We start from the raw sequence: 23,920 nt of genomic DNA, 5'->3' as shown, positions 1-23,920 counted from the left end.
TCATCACTGGCCATCAGAGAAATGCAAATCAAAACCACAATGAGATACCATCTCACACCAGTTAGAAAGGCAATCATTAAAAAGTCAGGAAACAACAGGTGCTGGAGAGGATGTGGAGAAATAGGAACACTTCTACACTGTTGGTGGGAATGTAAACTAGTTCAACCATTGTGGAAGTCGGTGTGGCGATTCCTCAGGGATCTAGAACTAGAAAAACCATTTGACCCAGCCATCCCATTACTGGGTATATACCCAAAGGACTATAAGTCATGCTGCTATAAAGACACATGCACACGTATGTTTATTGTGGCACTATTCATAATAGCAAAGACTTAGAACCAACCCAAATGTCCAACAATGATAGACTGGATGAAGAAAATGTGGCACATGTACACCATGGAATACTATGCAGCCATAAAAAATGATGAGTTCATGTCCTTTGTAGGGATATGGATGAAGCTGGAAACCATCATTCTCAGCAAACTATCGCAAGGACAAAAAACCAAACACCACATGTTCTCACTCATAGGTGGGAATTGAACAATGAGAACACATGGACACAGGAAGGGGAACATCACACACTGGGGCCTGTTGTGGGGTTGGGGGAGGGGGGAGGGATAGCATTGGGAGATATACCTAATGTTAAATGACGAGTTAATGGGTGCAGCACACCAACATGGCACATGTATACATATGTAACAAACCTGCATGTTGTGCACATGTACCCTATAACTTAAAGTATAATAAAAAATATATATATATATATATATAAAGAAGCTAAAATAAATTCATTCAAAGATATACAAAAACAGGCCGGGCACAGCAGCTCACGCCTGTTATCCCAGCATTTTGGGAGGCCGAGGCGGATGGATCACTTCAGCTCAGGAGTTTGAGATCAGCCTGGCCAACATGGTGAAACCCCATCTCTACAAAAAATACAAAAATTAGCTGGGCGTGGTGGCAGTCACCTATAGTCCCAGCTACTCTGCAGACTGAGGCACAAGAATCACTTCAACTCCGGAGGTGGAGGTTGCAGTGAGCCAAGATCGTGCCACTGCACTCCAGCCTGGGTGACAGAGCGAGATTCTGCTCAAAAGAAAGATGAACAAAAACAGAATCTGTAGCTAGCAGAACTGTCCCATGAGAAATATTAAAGGAAGACTTTCAGGTTGAAAGAAAATGGTACCAGAAAATGAATCCGCAGAAAGAAATGAAGAGCAATGGAAATGATAAATATGTGGGTTAGCATAAAGGGCTGTATGAACAGGTTTTTTTCTCTTTTTTTTATATGAGTTTGTTTTAAATGTTCTGTTTAAATATATATTTATAGATTATATAAGTTCATATGATATATATATACATTTGTTAATATAAAATGGTTTTAAAATGTTCGTTTAAATATTATATGACTGCATAAGGCAATCACTCTATCACTGTTCTGTCGGATTTATGGCATATGTAAGTATAATAAATATAGCATTAATGGCTCAAAGAATGGGGAAATGGAGCTATATTAGAACAAAGTTGTTATATTTTTCAAAATTCCCAGCATTAAGCTAAAGTAGATTGTGATAAGATATGTATTATAATCCCTAGAGTAACCACAAAGAAAATTAAATTTCAAAATAGTTAATAAAATAACCTAGGACTTAAAACGTCTCACACTTAAAAAAAAAAGAGGATGTGTTTAACACAAAAGAAGGCAGCAAAATAGGATGGGGGGAAAAAAGACATGGGACATACAAAAACAAATAGTAAAATGGCAGATGTAAATCCAAAGATATCAACAATTAAATTAAATGTAATGGATTAAACACTCCAATCAAAAGGCAGTCATTATCAACATGTACGAAAAAGCACGGTCCAATACAGTCGTGTGCTACACCATGACATTTCAGTCAATGACAGGCCGCATATAGGACGGTGGTCCCATAGGACTACAAAGAAGCTGAAAAATTTCTGTTGCCTCGTGATGTCATATCTGTGGTAACGCTGCAGCACAAAGCATTACTCATGAGTCTCTGGTGAAGTTGGTGTAAACAAATCTACTACCAGTCATATAAAAGTATAGCCCACATAATTATAGTTGCAGTCTCTAATGCTTGATAAAGATAATAAATGACTACGCTACTGGTTTATGTATACACCGTACTATACCATTTTTGTTGCTATTTTAGAGTGTACACCTACTTATTTTTTTTTTAACTGTAGAGCAGCCTCAGGCAGGTCCTTCAGGAGATATTCCCAAAGAAATTATTGCTGTCATAGGAAGTGACAGCTCCGTCCATGTTACTGACCCTGAAGACCTTCCAGTGGGACAAGATGTGGAGGTGGGAAACAGTGATATTGATGATCCTGACCCTCCCTGTAGAGCCCTAGACTAATGTGTGTGTTTGTTTCTTCGTTTTTAACAAAGAAGTTTGAAAAGTAGGAAAAAAAATTACAAATTTTAAAAATAAATATTGAATAAGGCTATAAAGAAAGAAAATACTTTTGTACAGCTGTACAATATATGCTTTAAGCTAAGTGTTATTGCAAAAAAGTCAGAAAGTTAAAATATTAAAAAGGATAAAAGCCAAGCTTGGTGGCTCATGCCTGTAATCCCTGCACTTTGGGAGGCCGAGGTGGGCAGATCACAAGGTCAGGAGATGGAGATTATCCTGGCCAACATGGTGAAACCCCATCTCTACTAAAAATACAAAAATTAGCTGGGAGTGGCGCCACGTGCCTGTAATTCCAGCTACTCAGGAGGCTGAGGCAGGAGAATCGCTTGAACCCAGGAGGCAGAGGCTGCAGTGAGCCAAGATCACACCACTGCACTCCAGCTTGGCAACAGAGCTAGACTCTGCCTCAAAAAAATAAAAGGGTATAAATTTAAAAAGTTGTAGTATGTAATGTTATTTTATTATCGAAGAAAGAAAACCATTTTTAATAAATTAAGTGTAGCCTAAGTGTACAGTGTGTATAAAGCCTGCAGTAGGGTACAGTAATGTCCTAGGCATTCACATTCAATTACCATTCACTCACTGACTCACCCAAAGCAACTTTAGTCCTACAAGCTCCATTCATGGGAAGTGCTCTATACAGGTGTTACATTTTTTATCTTTTATATCATATTTTTACTCTATCTCTTCTATCTTTAGAAATGTTTATATACACAAATAGTCATGATTATGTTACAATTTCCTGCAGTGTTGAGTACAGTAACATGCCGTACAGGTTTGTAGCCTAGGATCACTAGGTTATACCCTATAGTCTAGGTGTGTAGCAGGCTATACCATCTAGGTTTCTGGAAAGGTACATTTCTCAAAACATCCCTGTCGTTAATTGACACATGACTACATAAGCTGTCTTCAAGAAAAGCACTTTTAATTCAGACAAAAGTAGTTACAAAGTAAAAGAATGGGGAAAATATAGCTGGCTCATGCCTGTAATCCCAGCACTTTGGGAGGACCAGGTGGGCGAATCGCTTGAAGTCAGGAGTTCGAGACCAGCCTGGCCAACATGGTGAAACCCCATCTCTACTAAAAATACAAAAATTAGCTGGGCCTGGTGGTGCACACTTGTAATCTCAGCTACTCAAGAGGCAGGAGGCTGAGGCAAGAGAATCGCTTGAACGTGGGAGGCGGAGGTTGCAGTGAGCTGAGATTGCACCAGTGCACTCCAGCCTGGGTGACAGAGAGAGACTGTCTCAAAAAAAAAAAAAAAAAAAAATGGAGAAAATATATGTAAATCATACAAAATGTTACCATAAGGGAGTTGAAGTACTTATGTTAATATCAGAAAAAAAAATAGAATTTAAATCAAGAAATATTGGTAGGGATAAATAGCAACAATATTTCATAATGATAAAAGTATCAAAACATCAGAAACATAAAACAATTATAAAGACATAGGCATTGAATAACACATACATGCAGCAAACACTGACAGAATGGAAAGGAGAAATGGACAATTTAGTAATTGTAATTAGAAATTTTAAGTCCCTTCTCTAAGTAACTGATAGAATGGCTAGGCATAAAATGAATAAGGATATATAAATCTTGCACAACTGTCAACCAACTTTACCCAGCTAACATATAGAATGCTCCCACCCAACAGCAGGGTATACAGTCCTTTCACATCCACATGGAACATTTTCCAGGATAGAGCCTTTGCTGGATCACGAAACTAGTCTCAATAAACTTAAAAGGATTGAAGTCATCTGAAGTATGTCCTCCAACCCTGATGGAACTAAATTGAAAATTAACGACAGAAAGAAATTTGGTAAACCCTCAAACATTTGAAAAACATACTTCTAAATAAACATGGAGGCCAGGAGCGGTGGCTCATGCCTGTAATTCCAACAATTTGGGAGGCTGAGGAGGGTAGATTACCTGAGGTGAGGAGTTCGAGACCAGCCTGGCCAACATGGCGAAACCCCATATCTACTAAAAATACAAAAATTAGCCAGCATGGTGGCACGCACCTGTAGTCGCAGCTACTCAGGAACCTGAGGCAGGAGAATTACTTGAACTGGGAGGCAGAGGTTGCAGTGAGCTGAGACTGAGCCACTGCACTCCAGTCTGGAAGACAGCATGAGACTCCGTCTGTGAAACCCCGTATCTACTAAAAATACAAAAATTATCTGGCATGGTGGCACACGCCTGTAGTCACAGCTACTCAGGAGGCTGAGGCAGGAGAATCACTTGAACCTGGGAAGTGGATGCTGCAGTGAGCCAAGGTCGTGCCATTGCACTCCTGTCTGGCCAATAAGAGCAAAACACCACCCCCCCCCAAATAAAATAATAACTAAATAAATAATTTAATCACCATGGGTCAAAGAAAAAAAATCATAAGGTTAATTAGAAAACATTTCAAACTGAATGAAAACAAAACCACTGAAATCTCTGAGGGTAGCTAATGCAAGGCCTAAAAGAAAGTTTATAGCTTTAAATGCTTAAATTAGAAGGAAGAAAGATCTACAATCCATAATCTAATCTTTCACTTCAAAAGGTAGAAAAAGAAGGGCAAATTAAACCCAAAGTAAAGTGAAGGAAACAATAGCAATCAAAATACAAATCAATAAAATAAAAACAGTAAGGAAGAAAGTCAAAAGCTGATTATTTGAAAAGAGAAATACAGTTGATAAAATTTTCTCTAGACTGACAAAGAAAAAAAGAAATAAGACATAAATTATGAAAATCAGGAATGAAAAGGGAATGTAGCTACTGACCCTACAGAAAGGATTTTAAGAGAATACTATGAACAGCTTTATGCCAGCAAATTACACAACATAGATGAAATGTATAAATTCCTAGAAAGACAAAAATTACCAAAACTGACTCAATCAGAAATTTAAAATCTGAGGAGACTGATAACAAATAAGAAATTGAATTAGTAACTTAAAATCTTCCCACAAAAAAAAACTCTAGGCCCAGATGACTTTACTGGTCAATTGTATCCAATATTTAAGGAAGCAATCTTGCCAATCCTATACAAACTCTTCAGAAAATCTGTGTATTTGTTTATGAGGGCTGCCATCACAAAGTACTGCACTATGTGGCTTAAACTATGGAAATTTACTGTCTCACAGTTCTAGAGGCTACAAGTCCAAGACCAAGGTGTTGGTAGGTTGGTTCCTTCCAAGGACTGTGAGGGAAGGGTCTGTTCCAGGCCTCTTTCACTGGCTTGCAGAGTCATCTTCCGCCTGTCTTCACATTCTCTCCCCTCTGTCTGTGTCTGTGTCCAAATTTCCGCTTCTTACAAGGACACCAGTCGTATTGGATTGGGACCCACCCTAAAGACCTCATTTTAACTTGATTACCTCTATAGAAACCTCATCTCCAAATAAGAGCACATTCTGAGGCACTGGCACTTAGCATTTTAACGTATACATTTGGGAAGGAGGGCACAGTTCAACCGATACCAATAGGTGAGGAGGAAATATTTCCTAACTCATTCGATGAGGCCAGTATCATTACCCAGATACCAACACAATACAAAGATATCAGAAGTAGGAAAAACTATCAACTAAAATCTCTCATAAAAATAGATGCAAAAACTCTTTAAAAATAATACTAGCAAACTGAATACATAAACATATATTTTTAAGTACCCACCATGACAAAGTGGGAATTACCCCAGGAAAGTAAGGTTAGATTAATATCTTAAAATATATTAATATTACATACCATATTAATAGAATAAAGAATAAAAATCGCATGATTATCTCAATAGATATAGGAAAATCATTTGACGAAATCCATGATAAAATAAAAAGAACTTTCCACAAAGTAGAAAAAAGCAGAACTTCTTCAACCTTATAAAGAGCTTTTCTCAAGAAACCTGTATCTATGTGATATTTGATGGTGAAAGACTGAGATCAGAAACAAGACAAGCATGTCCATTCTTAACACTTCTATTGAAAATTTTACTGAAAGTTATAGCCAGGGATAGACTGGAAAAAAATAATAAAAGGCATCCAGACTGGGAAAAAAGAAATAAAACTGTCCTTAATCACAGAAGATGTGTGTAGAAAATCTGATGGAATCTATTTTTAAAAACCTGCTAGAACTAATGAGTAAGTTTAGGAAGGTTGCAGGATATAAAACCAATATAAAAAATCAATTGTATTTTATATGCTAGCAATGAACAATCTAAAATGATATTAAGAAAAAAATTGCACTCACAATACAATAAAAAATAAAACACGGAAAAATATCAACAAAAGAAGTGTAAGACTCATACACTGAGAATTTTGAAACAATGTTTTGTGAATATCTAAATAAATGGAGAAATATGTTATGTTCCATGGCATTTTATTATATTTATAGCATAGTTTTATTATAGTTATAAAATCATTTTTTTTCTTTTTAATGGAGTTCTTTTTCAAGTTTGATTTTTTCTTTTTTCTTTTCTTTTTTTGTGTGTGTGTGTTTGTTTGTTTGTTGAGACAGGGTTTCACTCTGTCACCTAGGCTGGAGTGCAGTGGCACGACCTCAGCTCACTGCAACCTCCACCTCCTGGGTTCAAGCCATTCTCCTACCTTAGCCTCCAGAGTAGCTGGGACTAAAGGTAGGCACCACTACGCCTGGCTAATTTTTGTATTTTTTTGTAGAGACAGGGTTTCACCATGTTGGTCAGGCTGGTCTCGAACCCCTGACCTCAAGTGATCCACCCACCTTGGCCTTCCAAAATGCTGGGATTACAGGCGTGAGCTACTATGCCCAGCCCCGAATTTGATTTTATTATACCAATATTATCTTCTCCCCTCCCACAGTTCCCCAATCACTTCTCTACACACTCTGGTCTGGCACAGTTTCAAATTTGTGGAGTTGATATCTGGGGCTCCTACTGGAAGGAGGATAAAAACAGAAGGAATTTGGCACGGGGCTCCTCCATCTTCCACACATGCGGCATTTGTTCTGAGAATGTCACCTCCCTCACAGTGCATGTCAGAATGGCACGCCAGCATGGGCCTCTGGTCTAGCACACAGAAAGGGTAAAAAGTACACATGGTGACCATTGTCACTTTGCAGATTTGCTGCCTCCCACTCACATGTCTGAGACCAGTTTTGCTACTGTTGCACCGCTAACCACAGAAGCCAGAAAGGGAAACTACTTTCTTTCTTTTTTTTCTTTTTTTTTTTTTGAGATGGAGTCTCACTTTGTCGCCAGGCTGGAGTGCAGTGGCACGATCTCCGCTCACCGCAACCTCCAACTCCCTGGTTCAAGCTATTCTCCTGCCTCAGCCTCCCAAGTAGCTGGGATTACAGGCATGCACCACCACACCCAGCTAATTTGTGTATTTTTAGTAGAGACAGGATTTCACCATGTTGGCTAGGCTGGTCTTGATCTCCTGACTGTGTGATCCACCCGCCTTGGCCTGTCAAAGTGATGAGATTACAGGCGTGAGCCACTGCGCCCACCCAGGGAAAATAAGTTTTCAATAGAGAATTTTCTATTAAGGAAGAGAGTGTTCTTTCAGCAAAGACAGGCTTTAGCCACACCTGTTTTTATAAGGATTTGAGGGGAGGGAAATATGCCAAGAGACAACTTCAGAAGTTTATAAAGACAAGAGCGACCTCTCCAAAACAGCTAGGAGAGTGGGTCTTTAGTGGTGAGGTCTTCATCTCTGTCTGATCTCTCTAGGCTGAAGGACAGATGTGAATTTGCTGTGAAGGGATATTCTTCTCAAGGACACTTACCGTCTGTTTCCTGGGGATAGGAAGGTAAGTCATCATTGTCAAGAACCTTACTGGTAAAACAAGAAAACTGTCAGTATTGTATGGTGTCCATCACACCTGGGACACTTGGAGCCCCACCAAAACCAGCAGTGGTGTTTCTTTGCGTTTCTTTAATCCCTGCTTGCCTTCTCTGTTGATTTTTGGAAAATAAATTGGCCTTGATCAGTACAGAAAATGTATCCTGCTCACCATTTTAGCTGACTTTTCTAGAGCCCCACAGAAACCTACAAGCCCCGCTGTGCACTTAGCACTTCTGAGGACGTTGACAGAGGTTTGCTTGATTGTTGGAGTTGCTTTTCTCTGCTCATTCGAAGTTGCGTTTTGTGCTAGGTCACGGAAATACAGAATAACAACAATGGTGCATTCAATTTATATGTGTAGGGCGCTTTGAATTCTGCCAAAGCGTTTTCAACCTTGCGGTCTGATTTAACTACATTATGCTACTGGGATGGATCAGCCCTCCGGGATCATGCCAACATTGAAAGAAGCTGCCGAGTCTGGCTTTACTTGGACATATCTTTTTTTTTTTTTTCTTTTTTTTGAGTCTTCAAAACTTACATGACCTTTTGTGCAGGCTTTGTAAAACTGTTGAAGAAATCCAGGAAGCTTGGCATTGTTCCCACAGGCTTAGTCCCTGGGAGGCTGTGCTCTCAGCAGAGATTCCCAGCAGGGATTGTGCTGCCATTTCTCCTTTCTACTCCTGGTCTTTTTTCTTTTCTTTTCTTTCCTTTTTCCTGGTTCTCCCTTTCAATAAAGATGCTGTAACTCAGGGCAGTGCGCTTCAAAACAAAGCCAGAGAGGATTTCAAGCATCATGTTGGGGTGGGTTTTCTGGCTCCTTCCTCCTTAAAAGTAGGGCATGTCACTCCTCCTCCATCTGCAGCCTTTCTCCAAACAAGTGAGACCTTATCATGGAAGGGAATATAGGTCAATTCAAGACTCACGTAAAGGTAGGCTTATATTTAATCTGGGAGTATTAGAAATGCCCTTTCAGATCCAGAATCTTCTCTAAAATTTTAAAAATTGGCACTTGAGATAAAGATGATAAATTCAACTTTTCAGGGACTCTGAATTTTATACCCTTGGTCAATTAGGGCATTTATAGTTTAGTGACTTAATTCATTTACTCACTAAATAGTTTTTGAGGTTGGGGCTGGGATGGAAGTGGGGATGGGTAATGGGTCCAAAAAAAGAGAACAAATAAGATCTAGTATTTGATAGCACCACAGGATGACTCTTGTAAGCAATAATTTAATTGTACATTTTGAAATAATTAAAGTAGTATGATTAGATTGTTTGTAACATGAAGAATAAATGCTTAGAGATTTATCCTCCAGGATGATGGATACCCCCATTTACCCTGATGCAATTAAAATTCATTGTATGCCTGTATCAAAATGTGTACTCCATAAGTATGTATATATGCAAAAAACAAAAATTAAATAAAATTTAAAAAAATTAAAAATTAAAAAAGTTTGTAGAATCTCTGCTCTTGATTAATTACTTTAGTGGGTGCTCTGTGTATTACTAGCCTCATTTCTTATTCCCTAAGTTGTGCTGCTCATAGTTCCTCCCTTCCAAAGAGTATAGGCTGCAAGGAAGTAAAAATACATAACTTTATAGTGGAGAAACTGGCAAACACCACCCTAGCCAAGTGATCAGGTCAACATCCAGAGTGTAAGTCCCACTGGTGGTGCGTGTTCCTGGTATGCTGCGACGAGAAGGGTTCTTTACCTCTGTGATCTTCCCAACAACCCATAACCTGGTGCATTGTGAGAAAACACCAGACAAGTTCCACAGGAGGGACATTCCAGAGACTATCTGGCCGCAACTTCTGAAAACCATCAAGGCCTTTAAAACAAGGGAGGTCCGAGAAGCTGCCCCAGCCAGGAGACACCTAAAGAGGAATGGCACGTAAACACAGTGTGGTATCCCGAATGGATTCCTGAAACAGAAAGCGAACATTAGGTAAAAGCTAAGATAATTCAATCAGACTTTAGTGAAGAAGAACATATCAATATTGGTCCACTGATTGTAATAAATTTCCATACAAAGCTAAGATGCTAACAGTAAGGAAAACTGGCTGTGGCCATTTATGGAGATTCTCTACTATTTTTAAACTTAAAACAAATTTTTAAAATAGTCTAAATTTAAAAATTTATTAAGAATTCATAAAAATATCTATACCTATGCCTGTTGATTAGTAAATATAATGTTATTTTATGCAACTTACAGACCAATGAAATATTAAACCCTAAATGAAAAAGACAGAACAGGTAGTAGGTGGGTATAAAAATCTAGAAGTCAGGTAAGCGGTTGGCACTAGAGACCAAAGTGTAGATTCAAATCTTATTCAAAAAGGGTATTCAAATATGCATGGTATTTGAATGCCAGGGACTCGGTGACATCTTGTAGGCAGTAGTTTTTTGAGCTGGGGGTAATTTTTCTCCCCAGATGACATTTGGCAATGTCTGCAGAGATTTTTGATTGTTAGAACTCAAGGAGCTTGGAGTGCTATGGCATCTAGGGGATAGAGGCCAGAGATGTTGCAAAATGTCTTAACAGCCAGACAATCTCCACAGCAAATAATTATTTCATACAAAATGCCAGTGATGTCAAGGTGGAGAAGTCTACATACGGTATCAGAATAGATAGAGAAATACGCAACACCTAATATAGACTCTTTGATGTTACAATTAAAGTTCAATAGAAGAATAAGAAAGAATAGCTGTAAAAATAAAAGAATGTAGAGAGAGCAGGATAGAAAAAAATGGAGGCAATTCCTAACCATGAAAGGACTGTTTTGAGAGTTGTTGAGATGGGTGGTGAGTCTTGAAAAGATGATCATTAACATCACCTCTTTGTATCAACCTTAGAGAAATTCACACACATTTATAGGATAGATTTATAGTAGAAATATTTGTAGCATTTGAAATTGGAAAAATTGGGAAATAGGCTATTTTTGTATGGAGCAGCTATAAAAACGAGTTTGATCTATCTGTATTGAACTCAGGCTTCTAAGGTGTATTGTTGAGTGAATAAAGCTTGTGACTACATATGCTGTATAATAACATTCATGTAACACAGATATACAGAGCTTTGCATTTTATATAGTTCCATAGATACACATGTATGTATTAATAAATGCACACAAATGTGTCTGGAAGGAAGCACATTGATCCAGTCACACTCCCCTCTGGTTGGAAGTCAGATTGACACCCAGAAATTATTTAAGAATTACCTGTTTGGTGTATGCTGTTTGTGTACAAACTCTGGAGCCACACAACCTCAGGTCAAATCCTGGCTCTCCCCTTTACTTGGTTTATAAACCTGAGGGATGTTCCTTAACTTTTCTGCCTCGGTTTGTTCATGTTTAAAATGGGGATAATAGTAGCTACTGCAGAATCTTGTTGGGAAAACAGGAGAGTTCATGTTCATAAATTGAAATATGTACACAGTGCTTGGTCTAGGAAGCATCGTCTGTGTTAGCTGTTGTTATTAAGAATATAGTTAAAATAAGTTATTGAATAAATGAAAGACTCCCCTCTTTGTGTAACCAGCTCAATCTTATGCCCATAATTAGTGTAAAAATGTATAGGTATCACTTTTCATTCTAATCTCAGTGACTAATAACAAAGAACGGTAGGTTATTCGATATGAAAACATCCATACAGCAACAAGAACCAAAACAAAGTCTGACTGCATACGTTCTTTTCACCTTAGGCTAGTGTATTCAGAAATCAGTCTGGGTCTATCCTGAAATACTTATCAATTAGGAATGCACAAAATATTTGGAAAAGAATGAATGCTACATTTCATTTTAGTGGGCAAAAGGGTTTGATCTCTCATACAAAGACATAAAGCTCTCAGGATGAAAAGAAACAAGGCCCAAGGACTCAACATGACATTATATTTTTGGGAAAACAATCCTAATATTTATAATACTACATAAAATCAAACTAAAGGCTCAGTGATGTAAATATCATTATTAGATCTGATCCTCTACCTCGTATATTTTTTTCAAGGCCACTTTTTTATTGAGGTGTTTCCTGACTACCTAACGTAAAATTGCATTCCCTACCTATTCCTATCAAAAAACATCATTTTCTCTTGACTTATTTTTCTCCATAGCATTTAAAATCAACTGACCTATTACAAATTTTATTTTTTTAATTGTCTTTCTTCTCTCTCCATGCCCCAAACATACTCACTGAGGGCGATATTGCATTCCTAGTGCCTGGAAAAATATTCCACGCATAATATGCATTCAATAAATATTCAACATAATTTGCATTCTATAAATATTTGTTGAATGAATGAATGAATGAATGAATGAATGAATGACATATCACAATGTTGCCTTCCCTGCATTCATGCTACCACTAATCTGAGTTAGCTACAATGATTCTTAAGAATTCCCTGGGAAAAATGCCATTTCAATTTCAATTTATTTTTTCCACGATATTTCCTGAGCTTCCAAGATTGTTCCTATTCCATCAACAGGACCGTTCCCAAGGGCTTTGGGTAGAAGATCATTTTGTGTTCAGAATATTCCACTTTACGTCTCTCTCCTTCCTCTCTTCCTCCCACTCCAGAATACACGTGCCTACCACTTAGATGACTTTGATGAACACTAGAGTCGGACGGAAATACAGATGAGTTAGTACAGAGCAACTGGCCCAGCACAGGTCAGATAGGTCAGGGTCACCGAACAGTTGCAGGCTGCTCTGCTTCTGCCACAGCTTCCATTGAAGCCACAGCTTCAATGCCATAGAGACCATTTTTAAAGACCACATTTAATTCTGTATTCATTTGGACTCCAGCTGTTCCCTCTATGTCACAACCCTATAGGGCTAAGTAATGTATCAGGGAGGGTTCTGGAAAGAAAAGAGCATCAGTTCTGAGACAAAGGTGGAGTTAGGACTCAGTTTCCCTCTTGGCAATAAGCCTCTCTCTGCCCATTTTTAGATGGCCTCATTGTCACATTCTCTGTGGGGCTCCTGCAAGAATTCAGGGAAATAATACATGAAGTGCCTAGCGCTTAGAGTTCAGTAATTGTTAGTTCACTTGGTCCCCAGGCTGAGCATTAATTACAATATGTGTGTGTGTTATGGGAGAAACAAAAAAAAAGTTTAAATCATTAGGTCATTTAAATATCTACATACTTTTAAAATCAAATGGAAATAAACCTTCACAGTGTATATCCTATCTGCACACTTGTCGTTTGTTATGATGGAATTATCAAGACTCAACAATCAACAGTAGGTCTTCAGAAATCAAAAATACCTGGAAGCCCACAGTTATACTATGTACAGAGTTGAATACATGACGTGTAAGGCAACAGCAACCACAAAACATGCTTCATCTTTTCCGAAAGACTCTTTTCATGAAGCTTGAGCTGTTTATGTGAATTCAGTAACAGAAAGCACATTTAGGTTTGAATGAATATGAAAATCATGGATTTGTAATATACCTATGCCTAGTAAATTAAAGTGTTTATAATCATAACATTGAGGCTATTTTTAGAAGCTAACTTCCATGACAAAGAAGAGAAATAACTGAAGTTAGACTGAGAAACAGCCAAGAATTCAATAATTAGAAATAAAAGATAATTCCACATGACCTTTATATTGTTAAAATGCTTTTATTATTTTCTACACACACACGCACACATACGCATATAAATTGCGTGTGTATATAAATTTATGATATATAGTACATATATATCAGATATATATCAGCTATAGAATACATTATTATATGTTATATAATGTGTATATATAAATTGGAAGAACTGATTTTAAAATCTAATCTGCATAAGTCCTAAGTTTTATATTTGAATACAATTGTAGAACCATTATTTTGAATTATATCCACTTTACAGGAATCTAATATACTTTGATTTGAATGACTTAGAGGTATTTTTCCAGAAAATATATAATACCTGTGTGTGTTCACGAGCATAGACATAAAAACCCTAATTTAAAAAAAAATAATTCAGTGCCCAGAGTCTGAAAGAAAAAGAGGATGATGAAGATGCTGAGAAGCCATGTCTCACAATGTCTGGAAATAGCTTTAAAGGATGTAATTTAGCGTTTGTGTTTCACAGTTCGCTTGTATTCACACGTTTTATTTTAGTCTTTGAATCTTATGGTTACTTACTGCTTTGACTGTTAGGTTCTCTACTTAAAATTATTTCTACTACAATCCACCTTCTCAAGCTAATTTCCCCTTTTCTATGTTGCAGCTAATAGCAGGAACATTCTTGAGTTCCTTTCATTCTAAAGCATTGCACATCCTCTTTCTGAGCTGTAACAGCATCTGCTGCCCACAGGGCCCCATGATGTCCCTGGATCTGGTCTTCCCCCAACTCGGGACAGTGTTCTGACCCCAGCACCAGTGGCCCTTCCGACGTTCTCAGCAGTCATTTCTACTGCTGTGGCCACTTGTCATTGATGATCGGTAATGCAGCACTGTTTTAAATGACAGCGTCCTTGAAATCGTTCATCTGCTCATATCATACACAATTGATGTTCCTTTTACTTGCCTAACCCTATAAGGACAGAATTCCTGTAGTATATGTGGGGAGAAATGAGAGGCTTTTTCTCACTTCTGCTCCTCAGCTCATTAATGGGACGACTGTCACCCACACTGTGGGTTCCTCAGAGATGAGTACCCCACCACCCGGTGCCCCAGCCCACCACTGCATGGCAGCTGCAGATGGGAGGGCACAGGTGGTGACTGCCATGCTCAGTGTCTCCCTGTGCCCCGTCTGTGGCCCCCACACCATATCTCAGGTGCAAGGCTTTCCTGTAAATCAGCTTTGTAAACCTGGAAGATTCAGGCATAACATTGTAATTATAACACAGGAAGTAGAAACACCTCCGTGAACAAGATGTTGAATATAATTACTCTCAGATGCCATGGGGACATTTTTTTAAATTTAACTTTTCGTGGGAGAAGTCAATCTGGGCCTGAGGGCTGCAAAGTCCAGGGTGGTGCAGTCCCCAGCATGGTACAAGCCTGGGGTGCTACTCATCCAGGATGGTTCACATCCAGGGTGGTACACCTTCAGGGTGCTACACGGCTAGGGTGCTATGTGGCCTGGGTGGTACATGCCCAGGGTTGTACAAGCCCAGGGTGGTACATGACGAGGGTGGTACGCATGTAGGGTGATACGTGTCCAGGGTGCTATGCATCCAGGGTTGTATGCAGCCAGGATTGTAGGTGGCCAGGGTGGTACACAGCCAGGGTGGTAGGTGGCCAGGGTGGTACACGCCCAGGGTGGTACACGTACAGGGTGCGCTATGTCTCTTCTCATTGCACAAGAGAAGAAAATGAGACCTGGATTTAATTATCCTTCTGGTGACCGAGCTCTGCCGTGGTAGAATCACAGATGGAATGAAGTGTCCTGCTCCTCCTGACTCTCCTTCCTCCCTCTGGAGGGGTCGCTGGTCCCCTGAGATGTGACCCTCCAGTTAGATCGAGTTAAGCAGCTTTTATGGTAAAGAATTTTAGAGCTTGGAATGACACAAAGTAGACTGAGATTGCCTTTAGCTTCTTAAGACAAGGTTCTAATAAGTAAATAGTAAGCAGAATTGCATTGTGTTATCTTTAAATTTTGCATTAATTTTCAGAGATGATTTCTCTGTTTTTCCTTTGCCATTTTTATATTTTTTAATTTGCAATAAGGAAGTATGAGAAAATAAGTTATTTGTATTTGAAACAGGAGTTATTGTGCAGATTCCTCAACTTTTAGAATGAATGAGTCCACCCCAACTCTCATCTTCTTTCTTACTGTTAAGATGAGAACATGTGAGCCAGAAAATATAATATCTAATAATATCACAACGACAAGCAATGGGCAAGAAAAGACAGGAACCCCAGTCTCCTAATTATTCAGCTTTTTTTTTATATTAAACTGTGCCGAAATTATTTCTTTCTGACATTACAGTTGCGTTTAAAAGCATTTCAATTATATCAACACAATTGGGACACTATGGTGTGGTGGAAATATCGTAGGTCTATACAGATTCAGGTTTATCTCTGTTAACTGAGTTGCTTAGCGTCTCTGTGTCTCATCATTTTTATGTATGAAATTGGAATAATGATGCCTCATTTGGAGACGTGTAAGGTTTGAAACACCATTTATAAAGCGTTCCAGCGTTTCAAACAGCTCAGCAAGATATCAATAGTATCTATTAGTAATTAACCTTATTTTAAGGTAATTGAATCTGTAATTCAGAACACTGAAATAAATGTGTAGATTCACCCAGGAACCACCACTCCTAGAATTACAAAATGCATTTCGTCTTTTGAAATTCCAGTTTGGCTATTCTACATTGATTTCCCTCTCAAGGCGCCCAGACAGCAGCACACATAAAGCTATTTGTATTTTCTCATTATTTTACTGTTATCTATTTGTCTGTTTGTATTTAAAATACTTTTTCTTGAAGACAACATAACACTGGGTGTATTTGTCATCCATTGTCATGATGTCCACCTTGCAGCTGTGAGGTTCTTGTCATTTACGCTTCCTATGTTTATTGGTGTGGCTGTGTTTAATTTTACCACCTTGCAGTTTGCTTCGTATTTGTCATTCATTTTCTTTTTTTGTCTTCTTTTTATGTTTTCCTTTTGTTGGATTGGGTACTTTCTGTGATTCGTTTTGTCTCCTATGCTAGCCTAATAGCTGTAACATTTGTCTTTGCTATTTTAGTGGTGACTTTAGACTTTATAGCAGTCTACCGTAATCGACTGTGATGTTATACTGCTGCTTTTTTGATTGTTTTGTTTTGTTTTGTTTTGTAGACAGAGTCTCACTGTCTCACCCAGGCTGGAAGTGCAGTGGTGCAATTTCCACTCACTGCACCCTCTGCCTCCCAGGTTCAAGTGATTCTCCTGCCTCAACCCCCCAAGTAGCTGGGACTACAGGTGCAAGTTACCACACCCAGCTAATTTTTTTTTTTCCATATTTAGTAGAGATGGGTTTTTGCTCTGTTGGCCAGACTGGTCTTGAACTCCTAAACTCATAATCTTCCCTCCTCAGCCTCCCAAAGTACTGGGATTATAGGCATGAGCCACCGTGCCCGGCCTGCTTTTTTTTTTTTTAATATATTGTACCACTTCATCTATTGTATAGCAAAGATACAGCAATATGCTCTCCTTTCTTCTTACCCAGCCTCTGTGGTATTGCTGTCATTTCTGTCACTTCTACATATGTTAGAAACCTAAAATATATATTATTTGGCTTTAAACAGCTAATAGTGTTTTAAACAGATTTTTAAAATAAAATATATTTTATAATTCCCCATACGGGTATCATTCCTGGTGCTTGGCATTCCTTACTATGCTATTACCTTCCGCTGGAATGACTCATTTTAATATTCCTTGTGGTATGGGCCTGCTAGTGATGGGCTTTCAGTTTTCACATGTCTGAACTTGTTTCTCTACCCTGTGATTTTGCAAAATATTTTTGTTGTATAAATTTATTTGGATTGATGGTTGTTTTGGTTATTCGTTATTTCAGTACTTTCTAAAAGTTGCTGAATCTCTCCTTGGTTTCATTCTCGCTGAAGAGGCATCACCTGGCCCCTTTATCTTTGTCTCTCTACACCGAACCTTACTCCTACCCCCACTAGTAGGGATGCTTTAAAGATTTTTTCTTCATTGCTGTATTTAGTCACCTTGATTTTGACATGTGTGATATGGTGCTCTTCATGTTCTTTGCATTTTACACTTATTGAACTTTTTGTATTTATGAGTTCACTGTTTTAGTAAATTTTGAAGTTTTTAGGTAATTTGTTTCCTTTTTTTTTCTTTTCTGTCCCTCTTTGTGTTCCCTGCCTTCAGTGAGTTTAATTACACACTTGTGTCTGCTTGGAGATGTGCCAAAGTTCATTGATTCTCTGTGCTCTTAGTTTTGCTTTGTTTTTGTTTGGAAATCTTTCTTTTTTCTTTTATGTTTCATTTTAAATACTTTATCTTGCTATCTCTACATTTTCATTAATGTTACCTTCTGCTATATCTATTCTACCTGATAACATCTGTTGATTTTTTGAATCTCAGATGGTTTTAACTCTTGATGTTCAATCTGGGTTTGTTTTGTTTTTTTGTGGGTTTGTTTCTTTGTTTTTTAATATTTTCCATGTCTCAAGACAACACGTTCCATCATCACCTGACTGAGAACAGGGCATAAATTCTAACAACAGTTTTAATGTTGGTGTTCACTGATTGAAAATTCTGTTTTATTTCTGGCTCATTTTTCATTGATTGAGTTTTCTTCTTATTATGGATATCTTCTTACTTTTTTGCATGCTTATTACTTTTTGATTGGATGCCAGACACTGTGAATCTCACTTTGACAGGTGCTGAATATTTTTGTATTCCCATAAATATTCTTGAACATTCTTTCACTGGGGTTTGGTTGGGTATTTTTGGAACAGTTTGATCCTTACACTACTTTTTAAGGCTGGATGTAGGTTGAGGCACGAAAGAAGTTGCTTTTTTCTTAGTAGTAAGCTTGATTTGCATTTAACAATTCTTGTCATAGTTTTGCGAAAATTTATATATGGATTAATTCTTCTGGTGTTTAAAATGGCAAAGGCCTGGCCAGGCGCGGTGGCTCACGCATGTAATCCCAGCACTTTGGAAGGCCGAGGCTGGCGGATCACGAGGTCAGGAGATAAAGACCATCCTGGCTAACACGGTGAAAACCCGTGTCTACTAAAAATACAAAAAAATTAGCCAGGCGTGGTGGCGGGCGCCTGTAGTCCCAGCTACTGGGGAGGCTGAGGCAGGAGAATGGCGTGAACCCGGGAGGCGGAGCTTGCAGTGAGCCAAGATCCCACCACTGCACTCCAGCCTGGGAGACAGAGCGAGACTGTCTCAAAAAGAAAGAAAGAAAATACAGGACCACGTGAGGATTAACTAGTGAAGTCAAAATGTAAGACCATAAGATTATTTAATAATTCACACTAGCAAATATTCATGATGCTTCTCAAAAGCCATTTACATAGTCAAGATCATTTTGCAGCAGCATTTTTATTTTTTCGATTGTCCAGAGCTGCTAAAGTCTTTCACGTGCTATTCAAAATCTTTTGAAAATCTAGTCTATAGGTTTCAAATCCATTTGCCAACTGGTCGCTTACCTTGTTTTTGACTTTGCTGCAGTCTCTCCTGCAGTGTTTTTGCTGTTATATGAATTTGCCTCGAGAGCTTGAAACTTTTTTAAAACTATGTTATAGTTGTGCCCTCTGTTCCACCTAAGAAAACATCGTAAGTTTCCCAATCCATATATCCATGTTATTATAACAAAGCTCCATTGTGCACACCGTAGATCTAATCACACTTTATCATCACCTCTTTTGATGTTAGCCACATTTTCGTATGAAAGAGTTTTTGTCATGCTTCCAAGTAGAGATTCTGAATCCATCATCATATGCAAGCTCTACTACCAGTTCTTAACATTTATCTGTCCTGGAAATTACTTGATCTCCCTGCAGCATGTTTTTGTTTGTTTGTTTGTTTGTTTAAAATGGGTATAATAATAGTACTTACTGATATATACTCTTAATATATATAAACTACTTGGAACAGTGTCTAGCACATAGTGTGTGTTGTGCAAGTATTTCCAGTTATTATTATGATAAGGCAGAAATAATGCAGTAGAGTTAATATTGCTAAATGAAAAACTAGGATGACCTTCTCCTTCACTTCCATTACAACTATGCTAGCATTTCAATATTAGGCTTGACTCTGATACCCTTTAAAAATATTGTTTCTGAAATTGTGATATGTTAAAATCTCTGTATACTTTGAAAATTGTATTATTTCCCTAACATTTGCTTGGTGCTTTAGAATGGGGAAAATAAATGTAACAGTCCTGACATGTATGGAGCACTTAACCTGTACCGAGTGCCCTGATGTTTTATTTGTGATATCTTTTTACAATTCTCTATAATAAACCCAAGAGTAAGCTTCACTTTTCATTCCCCTTTCTAAGATGTAGAAACTAAGATCTGAGTAATTTATCCAACATTCCAAAATCAGTTTCTGGAGCAGAAACCCAAATCTATTTGATGTCATATCTGATGACTGTAACTCATTGTGCCATATACTTTTCTATAAATGTTTGCCACAACGACTTCCCCCACATCAATTTATCTTTCTTATTTGGCCAAATCTTGCCCTTTTCCACCTTTAACTATATTTACAGCTCACTTCCTCATTGAGTTATTCTCAGCCATTTCTGATTACGTCGCATAGTAATGCTTTCTATGAGGTCCTAAAACAACCCTAACCCAGGGCCCTGGCCCTGACCCTAAAACAACCCTAACCCTGGGCCCTGGCCCTGACCCTAAAACAACACTAACCCTGGGACCTGGCCCAGACCTAAAACAACCCTAACCCTGGGCCCTGCCCCTGACCTAAAACAACCCTAACCCTGGGCCCTGGCCCTGACCCAAAAAACAACCCTAACCCTGGGCCCTGGCACTAAAACAAGCCTAACCCTGGGCCCAGCTCCTGACCCTAAAACAACCCTAACCCTGGGCCCTGGCCTTGACCCTAAAACAACCCTAACCCTGGGCCCTGGCCCTGACCCTAAAACAACCCTAACCCTGGGCCCTGGCCCTTACCCTAAAACAAGCCTAACCCTGGGCCCTGGCCCTGACCCTAAAACAACCCTAACCCTGGGCCCTGTCCCTGACCCTAAAACAAGCCTAACCCTGCACCCTGGCCCTGACCCTAAAACAAGCGAAACCCTGGGCCCTGGCCCTGACCCTAAAACAAGCCAAACCCTGGGCCCTGGCCCTGACCCTAAAACAACCCTAACCCTGGGCCCTGGCCCTGACCCTAAAACAACCCTAACCCTGGGACCTGGCCCTGACCTAAAACAACCCTAACCCTGGACCCTGGCCCTGACCTAAAACAACCCTAACCCTGGGCCCTGGCCCTGACCCTAAAACAAACCTAACCCTGGGACCTGGCACTAAAATAAGCCTAACCCTAACCCTGGCCCTGACCTAAAACAACCCTGACCCTGGGCACTGGCCCTGACCGTAAAACCACCCTAACCCTTGGCCCTGGCACTAAAACAAGCCTAACCGTGGGCCCAGGTCCTGACCCTATAACAACCCTAACCCTGGGCCCTGGCCCTGACCCTAAAACAACCCTAACCCTGGGCCCTGGCCCTAACCCTAAAACAACCCTAACCCTGGGCCCTGGCCCTGACCCTAAAACAACCCTAACCCTGGGCCCTGGCCCTGACCCTAAAACAAGCCTAACCCTGGGCCCTGGCCCTTACCCTAAAACAAGCCTAACCCTGGGCCCTGGCCCTGACCCTAAAACAAGCTTAACCCTGGGCCCTGGCCCTGACTCGAAAACAAGCCTAACCCTGGGCCCTGGCCCTGACCCTAAAACAACCCTAACCCTGGGCCCTGGCCCTGACCCTAAAACAACCCTAACCCTGGGCCCTGGCCCTGACCCTAAAACAAGCCTAACCCTGGGCCCTGGCCCTGACCCTAAAACAATCCAAACCCTGGGCCCTGGCCCTGACCCTAAAATAACCCTAAACCTGGGCCCTGTCCTTAACCCTAAAACAAGGCTAATCCTGGGCCAGGGCCCTGACCCTAAAACAAGCCTAATCCTGGGCCCTGGCCCTGACCGTAAAACAACCCTAACCCTGGGCCCTTTCCCTGACCCTAAAACAAGCCTAACCCTGAGCCCTGGCCCTGACCCAAAAACAAGCCTAACCCTGGGCCCTGGCCCTGACCCTAAAACAAGCCTAACCCTGGGCCCTGGCCCTGACCTAAAACAAGCCTAACCCTGGGCCCTGGCCCTGACCCTAAAACAAGCCTAACCCTGGGCCCTGGCCCTGACCGTAAAACAACCCTAACCCTGGGCCCTGTCCCTGACCCTAAAACAAGCCTAACCCTGAGCCCTGGCCCTGACCCTAAAACAAGCCTAACCCTGGGCCCTGGCCCTGACCCTAAAACAACCCTAACCCTGGGCCCTGGCCCTGACCCTAAAACAACCATAGCCCTGGGACCTGGCCCTGACCTAAAACAACCCTAACCCTGGGCCTTGGCCCTGACCTAAAACAAGCCTAACCCTGGGCCCCGGCCCTGACCCTAAAACAACCCTAACCCTGGGCCCTGGCACTAAAACAAGCCTAACCCTGGGCCCCGGGCCTGACCCTAAAACAACCCTAACCCTGGGCCCCGGCCCTGACCCTCAAACAACCCTAACCCTGAGCCCCGGCCCTGACCCTAAAACAACCCTAAACCTGGGCCCCGGCCCTGACCCTAAAACAAGCCTAACCCTGGGCCCTGGCCTTGACCCTGAAACAACCCTAACCCTGGGCCCTGGCCCAAATTGTAATGAGGTCTGTTGGGCAAAATTCCATATAAGCATAGTATAAATTAATAAAGCAAATCGTGATAAATTAGTACGATTGACTTTCTGGAGTTTCTGACAATAAAAGTAAGGAAAATGCAGAACACAAAGACAGAGAGTAAAAGGAGAAATTAGGAAAGCGTTCTACATGTTTAATAGGAAGACACTGGCCGTGTTCATGCAGCGGCAGTATGTCGTGACATGACATACTTTGGAGAGAAGTTAACAGATGAGGGAGTTGATAAAAATCATCAGAGAAGCAAAATACTGGTAGCGACACTCAAGGAAACCACGAAATTTCCATAACTTATGTCAGCAAAGTGGGAATATTGTACAGTGTGTGTTGAAGTTCCTATACAACATTGTTTATCTGCCGTTTGTTTGTTTGTAAGGAATGTATATACTAACAGTTCTTCTTGCTGTCAAAAGAATATGTGTGAATAAGTCATTTTAACTTATTCTTCTGTTTTTCTTTTATCTTCCTGCCATCATCCCACAGCCTTACTTTAGAAATTTTTTCTTTAGAAAATTGAACAAGTGCTCCTTGTGGTGGCACATACCTCGAGGATGGGAGGCAGGGGTGGAAGGGTCACTTGAGGCCATTAGTTTGACAGCAGCCTGGCCAACAAAGTGAGACCCCATGTCTGCAAAACAATTTAAAAATTAGCCAAGTATCGTCATGTATACCTACAGTCCCAGCTACCTCAACTTACAGAGAAAGTTCAGGGCCTGGAGAGAAGGCTGGGCGGCAGGAGCTGGGTCTAAAGAGGCCATTGTAACGATGGAGCTGTGCCTGTGGAGGCTGTTGTGAGGCAGTAGGCTCATCTGCGGAGACTGCCGTGAGGTAGGGTATGGGCCTAAATAGGCCATTGTGAGTCATGAGCTTGGTCTGTAGAGGCTGACTGGAGAGAGTTCTGGGCCTGGCGAGGCTGCCGGGAGGTAGGAGCTGGGCCAAAAGATTTAAGCACATTTACGTTTATTAGGCACTTCATTTCCATTATTACACTGGAATATATAATAAAATAATTATAGAACTCACCATAATGTAGAATCAGTGGGCGTGTTAAGCTTGTTTTCCTGAAACTGGATGGTCCCACCTGAGCGTGATGGGAGAAAGTGACAGATCAATAGGTATTAGATTCTCATAAGAACAGCGCAACCTAGATCCCTCACATGCACGGTTCACAACAGGGTGCGTTCTCCTATGAGAATCTAATGCTGCTGCTCATCTGAGAAGGTGGAGCTCAGGCGGGAATGTGAGCAAAGGGGAGTGGCTGTAAATACAGACGAAGCTTC

The 23,920-nt window shown here is 40.3% G+C and overlaps 1 long non-coding RNA gene across 28 annotated transcripts in view; it reads right to left on the bottom strand.

The window, feature by feature from the left end:
- Nucleotides 1-23,920, bottom strand: part of LOC129532022 (uncharacterized) — a 369,252-nt gene that overhangs the window by 135,330 nt on the left and 210,002 nt on the right. For 24 of the 28 annotated variants that reach the window (XR_010129748.1, XR_010129747.1, XR_010129772.1 and 21 more), the window contains 2 exons: nt 23,664-23,721; nt 8,190-23,570 (listed from right to left, as the gene is read on the bottom strand). This is a non-coding gene — a long non-coding RNA (uncharacterized lncRNA). Of the gene's footprint in view, nt 1-8,189; nt 23,722-23,920 lie in introns of all 28 variants that reach the window. The other 4 variants (XR_010129758.1, XR_010129755.1, XR_010129761.1 and 1 more) reach the window with 4 other exon arrangements.

Source organism: Gorilla gorilla, chromosome 11, assembly GCF_029281585.2.
Source record: "Gorilla gorilla gorilla isolate KB3781 chromosome 11, NHGRI_mGorGor1-v2.1_pri, whole genome shotgun sequence".
NCBI lineage: Eukaryota > Metazoa > Chordata > Mammalia > Primates > Hominidae > Gorilla > Gorilla gorilla.
Note: the sequence above shows the minus strand (reverse complement) of the source record. Positions and strands in the feature narration are given on the sequence as shown.